We start from the raw sequence: 9,649 nt of genomic DNA, 5'->3' as shown, positions 1-9,649 counted from the left end.
ACAACACCTGGCATATATAAATAAGATATTCAGTGGTAGAACGGAATTAGAGCTGATGGTGACTTTTATTTTTAAAATAATTAGTCGTTTTCAATTCACACATTACATAAGTATATAAAGTAGGTGACTTGCTGGTGTCCTACTCTGCATAAATTTTCTAAGGACTGTTTATTGCTTCAGACTTCTTACTGCTTTATCCCAATTGAATCACACCAGTTTGATTTTTTACTCCCTACCACCTCTGGTTTCTTTTTGGCTATACTATGCGGCTTGTGGGAATCTTAGTTTCTCAACCAGGAATTGAACCCACGTACCCTGCAGTGGAAGCCCGGAGTCTTAACCCCTGGACCACCAGGGCAGTCTCACCTTTGACTTCTTTCTGATGATCATTCCGCTAGAAAGAAGTTAAGCTCTGGTTTAGGAGCAAAACTAGGCCCGCGGGTACCTCACGCTGGCGGAGGGATACTGGGGTAAATAAGTTCCAGGAGGTTTGCTCTCAGATAGACGCTAGGGGGCGGGACTTAACAGAAGCCGGGAGGGGTGGGGCTGACAACTCAGAGTGCGGGAAAGGGAGTGAGGCGGCCGTACGCTGTCCAGGAGACGACAGTTGGGCGAGGAGGCGAGTGACATAACAGCCGCGCGCTCACGGCTTCTGACGGTGGCCGCTGCGTCTGCGTACAGGGAGCTGGTTGCCGCTGCGGCCGCCTGGAATTGTGGGGGTTGTGTCTGCCCCTCGGCTGCCGGGCGGGAAGCCGAAGGTAGGGGCGGTGAGGGCTGCCCGGCCCTGGGCCTGGGCTTGGGGCTCAGGGCGCTGCCCGGGTCTCCTCCTGCCAGAGGCCCCGGCGCCTTCCCGGCACTGTTGTGGGGTCCCTACATATCGCCCGCCCCAGTGTCTGCGAAGCGGGACGTACAAGGGGACTCTGGGCTCCTCACTGGTTTCCTCAGACCTGGCCTCTCAGCCCAAGGCTGCCTTCCCTACTTCTCCCTCTCAAAACGTCTCCCGTAACCCTGTTTAAAGGCCAGGAGATGAGGCAGTGGGCCTCCGAGACGGGCTTTTGGCTTCGCATCTGTTTTAGTTCCCTTCCCTGTTCCCTTTTCCCGGCCTCAGTTTCTGCATTTGTCCAGCTGCTCCAGTGTTGACATTCTGGTGTCTCTTCACCATGTGGAATTGAGCCCTACCCGCGTCGTATTTCCACTCCTGTCTTGTGTTATCCTTTGCCCTGGTAGATGAAATACTTGCCTTTAAAGTAGGGGTTAGAGACTTGGGTGTGTTTCAGATCACCCAGAAGGTTGTGCATATCCCTGGGTTTTACTTACAGGAATTTCAGGTAAAGTGGGGCATGGGCACCTGCAATCCTTCCCAGGTGGTTCTGATTTAGGTGGTCCGGAAATCCTCGCTTTGAAATTCTCTGGCAAAGAAGGCAGGAGAAAATCATTTGAAATATGAGCCCCATGTGGGAAAAACAAGGAGTCAGGAAATGCTCAACACCTAAGAGGCCAGTGGGGGTTTCCTTTGCACTAGAGGAGCTAGAGGGCTGTTTGATGCCTTAAAAAATAATAATAATTTAAAAAATATGATTCATATGTAAGATCAATTTTCTAATATTTTCAAATGCTTGGCCTCGATTCAAGTCCAGCTGGCTTTCCGGCCTAAATAAAACAAAACAAAAAGGCAAACTGCTTTGGGGGATTGAGGGGGTTAGATTAAACCCAGACTAGGTAGGCAGGTAAGGAATGAATCCTCCATGTTTGCTAAGAGAAGAAATTGATTTTTATAAACACAGTGTTTGTTTTGACAGTGTGAAAGATGTGTTTTGTATCTGTGTGTGTTTTTAGCTCCCAACCTACCCAAGCTCTTTTCTTTTATGATAAAACTAGCCAGATTTGGAGATTGGATAGGATTTTGATGGGAGTCAGGACATGAGGATATTAGGATTGATGTTTGTTCAAAATGGATCAGGACTTGGTCTGTGGCTTCAGTTGAGAACATGGACCTTGGGTTTTAAAGGTGTTGCCACACCAGATTTATTTTTACCTTTCTTTTGGGTGTTTGGTGAATTTTATCAGCTAATTAATACATGTGCTGTTCTGATGAAATTGGCAACAGAAAAGACTTATTGCTCCCATTTTACAGACGATGGGAATGGGGAGTATGTTAGTAGGGATGTGGTAGCTCAGGAATGAGAAATTGCCTTGTCCTCTGATTCCTGCTTTCTTCACCTTTCCTACTGTCTTTGAATAGGAGCTATTCTCTGCAGAGGCCAATTTTGAGCCCTGGTGTGTTTCATTGACAGGAGAAAAGGATAATGAAGTGAAACTGAAAGTTAAAAAAAAGGGTTTGAAATGAACATGCCAGAACTTAATTCTCACTGAGTCTTGTTCTCCTTTAGAATGGTAATGTGTAGGTGCAAGTGGACGGGGTTGTGGGTGGCATCACTTAAGTGATATGGCCTTTGTTTTTTGTTTTTGTTTTTTTTGGCTGCACCACCCGGCATATGGGATTTTAGTTTCCTGACCAGGGATCGAACCTGTGTCCCCTGCATTGGAAGTGGAGTCTTAAACACTGGACTGCCAGGGAATTCCCATATAAAAAAAATTTTTTTTTGATATGGCCTTTGTACAAAGTAGTTTTGAAAATCCAACTCTGACGGAGACATTTTTGAACCATATGAGAGATCAGTTTCATTAATACATGATACCATACTTTTTTTTTTTTAAACCCCAAATGGCATGGGTAAGCAGTCTTGTCCCTTGACTTCAGATGAATTAACAGTTCATTTGAAGTGGACCTAGTGGTGAACGTGAGTTTTTTTTTTTTTTGGCCACACGGCGTGGCTTGTGGGGTCTTAGTTCCCCTACCAGGGATTGCACCCGGGCCCTCGGCAGTGAAAGGGCAGAGTCCTAACCACTGGACTGCCAGGGAATTCCCTGAACATGAGTTTTTTTAAAAAAAAATTTATTTATTTATTTTTGGCTGCGTTGGGTCTTCGTTGCTGCGCGCCGGCTTTCTCTAGTTGCGGCGAGCGGGGGCTACTCTTCGTTGCAGTGTGCGGGCTTCTCGCTGTGGTGGTGGCTTCTCTTGTTGTGGAGCACGGGCTCTAGGCGTGCGGGCCTCAGTAGTTGTGGCGCACAGGCTCAGTAATTGCGGTGTGTGGGCTCTAGAGCGCAGGCTCAGTAGTTGTGGTGCACGGGCTTAGTTGCTCCATGGCATGTGGGATCTTCTCGGACTGGGACTCGAACCCGTGTCCCCTGTATTGGCAGGTGGATTCTTAACCACTGCGCCACCAGGCAAGCCCCTGAACATGAGTTTTGATTCTGAATCTATTTCTTATTAGCCATATGACCTTGGACAAGTTATTTCACCTCGTAGGGTTGGTTTTTCCAATGGATAAAAATGGGAATAATATTTTAAAGAGTGGTTAAATGAGGTAGTAATATGAAAGCTCTTGGGACATAGGAATGCAATAACTGTTTTCACCCTCAAAGAATGAAGATTTGCTATAAATGAGAATATTCAAAAAGACAGGAGCGTTTGTAAAGGCAAGTTGTGCCTTTTTCCATATAGGTGGATGCCTTCTAATTGTTATTTCATTTATGTTTGTGGATTCATGCTCAGACCTTCTCATCCTGCCTCCTGTCTTTTTCTTCATTCATTTTTTTTAACATCTTTATTGGAGTATAATTGCTTTATTTTACAATGTTGTGTTAGTTTCTGCTGTATAACAAAGTGAATCAGTTATATGTATACATATATCCCCATATCCCCTCCCTCTTGTGTCTCCCTCCCACCCTCCCTATCCCACCCCTCTAGGTGGTCACAGAGCATAGAACTGATCTCCCTGTGCTATGCGGCTGTTTCCCACTAGCTGTTTTACATTTGGTAGTGTATATATGTCCATGCCACTCTCTCACTTCGTCCCAGCTTACCCTTGCCCATGTCCTCAAGTCCATTCTGTATGTCTCCGTCTTTCTTCCTGTCCTGCCCCTAGGTTCTTCAGAACCATTTTTTCTTTTAAGATTTCATATATGTGTTAGCATATGGTATTCTTTTTTCTTTTCTTTTCTTTTTTTTTTATGGGGTGTAGATATTCTTACACCCGTTTTATAGTTTAGGAAATGTAGAGCCAGGGAGTGGTCTCAGTTAATGGTACTCATGATAGGGTTTTTTTTTTTTTTGAATTTTATTTATTTTTTTATACAGCAGGTTCTTATTAGTCATCCATTTTATACACATCAGTGTATACATGTCAATCCCAATCTCCCAGTTCGGTATTTGTTTTTCTCTTTCTGACTTCACTCTTTATAACAGACTCTGGGTCCATCCACCTCACTACAGATAACTCAATTTCGTTTCTTTTTATGGCTGAGTAACATTCCATTGTATACATGTGCCACATCTTCTTTATCCATTCATCTGTTGATGGACACTTAGGTTGCTTCCATGTCCTGGCTATTGTAAATAGAGCTGCGATGAACATTGTGGTACATGACTCTTTTTTTTTTTTTTGCGGTACACAGGCCTCTCACTGTTGTGGCCTCTCCCGTTGCGGTGTGCAGGCTCTGGATGCGCAGGCTCAGGGGCCATGGCTCACGGGCTCAGCTGCTCTGCGGCATGTGGGATCTTCCCGGACCAGGGCACGAACCCACGTCCCCTGCATCGGCAGGCAGACTCTCAACCACTGCGCCACCAGGGAAGCCCACATGACTCTTTTTGAATTATGGTTTTCTCAGGGTATATGCCCAGTAGTGGGATTGCTGGGTTGTATGGTAGTTCTATTTTTCATTCATTTTCTATCCTTTCCTGAGTGAAGCTGTGCTGTGGAGGCCATCTGCCAGTTTCTTGGAGTAAGCCTCTTTTCAGGAAAGCTAATCTGAACATTCTTACAATGCCAGCCCCTTGGTTGTGGATTGCTGGGGATTTTTCTCTGGGGCCTCAGCTGGTGCTTAGATCACGCTCTGTAGCACAGGAATCTCTAATGCCTGGATTTGGTGTCAATTTGGAGACCTGTCCTTGTGGAGCTAATCTTTTCTCTTTCTGAGCAAGGATGAATGCTTTATCCTTCTCTGAGTCGGCTTTAAGCTGCAAGCCTTAGTCTTCCATAACATAGAGCTTCTTATTTTAATTATAAGGAAGGAATATCCTGCCCTTTTCTTTTCTTTATTTACTTTCACCAAGGGTTTTACGGCTGAGTAGGGGAGGATAGCCTGTTGTCATTCAGGTGGGGCTGTCGGTAACCCCTGATTACTAGCTTCAACAGTAATTGAGTTTGTCTTTGGGATAAAAACCTCATAAAAGAGTCAGGCTGCTCAGGACACATGTGAAGAACCTGTCAGAATTTTCCTGATTTGTGAAGAGTTTACACCTGAAAACTTGTGTAAACCTGTAAACGTCCTCACTTGTGCAATTTTCTACCTTGGAGATAGTGAGAATCCAGGAGCAACTGAACTATGTTTAGCCCAGACTGATAGACAAGGGTGTGGTTATGATGGCTGGCCATGTCTGCCTTCATTCTCCTAATAGTGTCCTAGGCACTATTTGAGGCATTGAGAAGTGACTTAGTCAATTATGGGCTGCTATAACAGAATACTATAGATTGGGTGGTTTAAATAACAGTTATTTTCCACAGTTCTGGAGGCCGGAAGTGCAAGATTAGGGTGCCAGTATGACGAGATTCTTGAGGAAACTGGGTTGTCCCTTTGGACATCTAATCAAGTGTTTCTCAACCTTTTTTCATTAGCACCTTTTGAGACATTTTTTTCCCTAATTGCCCCCCTGCCTCCAGTCAGTGGAATTTTAATACCACAGATGTACTGTGTATCTGTTTATGTACTGTGGCTCTTTGGAGGGCCACAAACTGTTGTAATATCTAAGATTTTTTCTTCCCCAAGAATCAGTTTTCACCCGTTTGGGGGTGATTTTGCCCTCATTGAGAATGCATGGTCTTATCCTATATTGTCTCACTAATACAATCAAGGCTTGTTTTCTATCTAGAAATTCCAGCTGTTAACAATAAGCTTTTTCAACACCTCAAACACCAAACTAGTGAAAGCAGGATAATATTATCTCATTCAGTCCTCACATCAACCTTGTAAGATAGTTGGTATTATCCCCATTTTACAGATGAAGTAACTGAAGCTTAGTGAGGTTAAGTGATTTGGTCAAGGTCAAAAAGTTTGGTGTAGTCAGTCTTTAAATCCAGTTCTGATTCTAGAGCTGTTTTTGTTGACTCTGCTGCCCATCCCCACTCCTCAGGAGTCTGCAATCATCAGCAGGATAATCAGCCATTCAACTTATTTTCTCAAGGCCCTACTAGGTGCCAAGCCCAATGAAAAATGTTGTGAAAAGAGAGTTCCTGCTGTTGAAGAGGTCACTGAGTAATGTCTTACATGTTGCAGATGCCTTAGGGATAGTGCCTTTGTTACCCTCTTCTGTTTGGGCCTCTTATGAGATGGCTGGCTCTAGCTAATGGCTGTCATGCAAAGATTGGAGCTAGCTGGCTTTTAGGAGGGTCAGAGCTGTGGATTTGTCCTTACTAGTTCCATTTTCCAACCAGCAGAGCTGTTTCTAATCACTGAGCATGTTATGTACAGGGTATAAACAAATGGGTGTAGCAGGCCCAGTAAACTCATTGGCCATTAGATGTTTGTAATCATGAGGATTAGTAAGAATGATGTTTATTTTTTTGCTTATTGATGTTCTTAATAATTCAGAGCAGAAGTTGTTTGTCCCTTTCTGAAGTTATTCTATACTGTCTGCCTCAAAGCCTAATGATGTTAAGAGATTCGGAAAGAAATGGAATATGGGTGGAGGTAGGAGGGATATTTTTACTTGGACTTCTCCAAAGAGGCAGGAATTGAATTTATTCTTTACATTTGCTTCTCTGGTGCCTCCTTGGCCTTGCTCACAGCTGAGCCCAGGTGTTCCTGGTCTAGAAATTGGAGCCTTTGGGTAGTGTCTGATGTTTAGCCCATGTCACATGTCATATTTACACAGAAATGGGAAGGGGTATATTTATGAGGTCTGCTTGCTGGCTGTCTTGACTGAAAGCATTCTTTTTTTTTTTTAAATTTTTTTAATTTTATTTTTTTATATAGCAGGTTCTTATTAGTTATCGATTTTATACATATTACTGTATATATGTCAATCCCAATCTCCCAATTCATCCCACCACCACCACCCCCACGCCACGTTCCCCCCTTGGTGTCCATACGTTTGTTCTCTACATCTGTGTCTCTATTTCTGCCCTGCAAACCAGTTCATCTGTACCATTTTTCTAGGTTCCACACATATACATTAACATACGATATTTGCTTTTCCCTTTATGACTTACTTCACTCTGTATGACAGTCTGTAGATCCATCCATGTCTCTATAAATGACCCAATTTCATTCCTTCTTTATGGCTGAGTAATATTCCATTGTATATATGTACCACATCTTCTTAATCCATTCGTCTGTTGATGGCCATTTAGGTTGCTTCCATGACCTGGCTAGTGTAAATAGTGCTGCAGTGAACATTGGGGTGCATGTGTCTTTTTGAATTATGGTTTTCTCTGGGTATATGCTCAGTAGTGGGATTGCTGGGTCATATGGTAGTTCTATTTTTAGTTTTTTAAGGAACCTCCATACTGTTTTCCATAGTGGCTATATCAGTTTACATTCCCACCAGCAGTGCAAGTGGGTTCCTTTTTCTCCACACCCTCTCCAGCATTTGTTGTTTGTAGATTTTCTGATGATGCCCATTCTAACTGGTGTGAGGTGATACCTCATTGTAGTTTTGATTTGCATTTCTCTAATTATTAGTGATGTTGAGCGGCTTTTCATGTGCTTCTTGGCCATCTGTATGTCTTCTTTGGAGAAATGTCTATTTAGGTCTTCTGCCCATTTTTTGATTGGGTTGTTTGTTTTTTAATATTGAGCTGCATGAGCTGTTTATATATTTTGGAGATTAATCCTTTGTCCGTTGATTCGTTTGCAAATATTTTCTCCCATTCTGAGGGTTGTCTTTTTGTCTTGTTTGTAGTTTCCTTTGCTTTGCAAAAGCTTTTAAGTTTCATTAGGTCCAATTTGTTTATTTTTGTTTTTATTTCCATTACTCTAGGAAGTGGATCAAAAGAGATCTTGCTGTGATTTATGTCAAAGAGTGTTCTTCTTATGTTTTCCTCTAAGAGTTTTATAGTGTCTGATCTTAAATTTAGGTCTTTAACCCATTTTGAGTTTATTTTTGTATATGGGGTTCGGGAGTGTTTTAATTTCATTCTTTTACATGTAACTGTCCAGTTTTCCCAGCACCACTTATTGAAGAGGCTGTCTTTTCTCCATTGTATATCCTTGCCTCCTTTGTCATAGATTAGTTGACCATAGGTGCTTGGGTTTACCTCTGGGATTTCTATCCTGTTCCACTGGTCTGTATTTCTGTTATTGTGCCAGTACCATACTGTCTTGATTACTGTAGCTATCTAGTATAGTCTGAAGTCAGGGAGTCTCATTCCTGCAGCTCCGTTTTTTTTCCCTCAAGACTGCTTTGGCTAGTCTGGGTCTTTTGTGTCTCCATACAAATTTTAAGATTTTTTTGTTCTAGTTCTGTAAGAAATGCCATTGGTAATTCTATAGGGATTGCATTGAATCTGTAGATTGCTTTGGGTAGTATAGTCATTTTCACAATATTGATTCTTCTAATCCAAGAACATGGTATATCTCTCCATCTGTTTGTATCATCTTTAATTTCTTTCATCAGTGTCTTATAGTTTTCTGCATACAGGTCTTTTGTCTCCCTAGGTAGGTTTATTCCTAGGTATTTTATTCTTTTTTTTGCAATGGTAAATGGGAGTGTTTTCTTAATTTCTCTTTCAGATTTTTCATCATTAATGTACAGGAATGCAAGAATTTCTGTGCATTAATTTTGTATCCTGCAACTTTACTAAATTCATTGATTAGCTGTAGTAGTTTTCTGGTGGCATCTTTAGGATTCTCTATGTATAGTATCATGTCATCTGCAAACAGTGACAGTTTTACTTCTTCTTTTCTGACTTGGATTCCTTTTATTTCTTTTTCTTCTCTGATTGCCATGGCTAGGACTTCCAGGACTATGTTGAATAATAGTGGCGAGAGTGGACATCCTTGTCTTGTTAGAGGAAATGCTTTCAGTTTTTCACCATTGAGAATGATGTTTGCTGTGGTTTTTTCATATATGGCCTTTATTATGTTGAGGTAGGTTCCCTCTATGCTCACTTTCTGGCGAGTTTTTAATCATAAATGGTGTTGAATTTTGTCAAAAGCTTTTTCTGCATCCGTTGAGATGATCATATGATTTTTATTCTTCAATTTGTTAATATGGTGTATCACATTGATTGATTTGCATATATTGAAGAATCCTTGCATCCCTGCGATAAATCCCACTTGATCATGGTGTATGATCCTTTTAATGTGTTGTTGGATACTGTTTACTAGTATTTTGTTGAGGATTTTAGCATCTATATTCATCAGTGATATTGGTCTGTAATTTTCTTTTTTTGTAGTGTCTTTGTCTGGTTTTGGTATCATGGGGATGGTGACCTCATAGAATGAGTTTGGGAGTGTTCCTCCCTCTTATATATTTTGGAAGAGTTTGAGAAGGATGGGTGTTAGCTCTTCTCTAAATGTTTGATAG

General features: G+C 42.0%; 1 protein-coding gene across 5 annotated transcripts in view; it reads left to right on the top strand.

The window, feature by feature from the left end:
- SIL1 (SIL1 nucleotide exchange factor) overlaps positions 1-9,649 on the top strand; it is a 296,046-nt gene that overhangs the window by 48,137 nt on the left and 238,260 nt on the right. The window contains exon 1 of one of the 5 annotated variants that reach the window (XM_073801854.1): positions 596-619. The exons of 2 other annotated variants lie outside the window; for them this stretch is intronic. The gene's annotated coding sequence lies outside the window, so the exon portion shown is untranslated. Of the gene's footprint in view, positions 1-595; positions 759-9,649 lie in introns of those variants that run through there. 2 more of the 5 variants (XM_033853231.2, XM_033853232.2) reach the window with 2 other exon arrangements.

The sequence above is a fragment of the Tursiops truncatus genome, chromosome 3 (assembly GCF_011762595.2).
Source record: "Tursiops truncatus isolate mTurTru1 chromosome 3, mTurTru1.mat.Y, whole genome shotgun sequence".
Lineage (NCBI taxonomy): Eukaryota > Metazoa > Chordata > Mammalia > Artiodactyla > Delphinidae > Tursiops > Tursiops truncatus.
The sequence above is the reverse complement of the archived record's forward strand: the minus strand, read 5'-3'. Positions and strand labels throughout refer to the sequence as shown.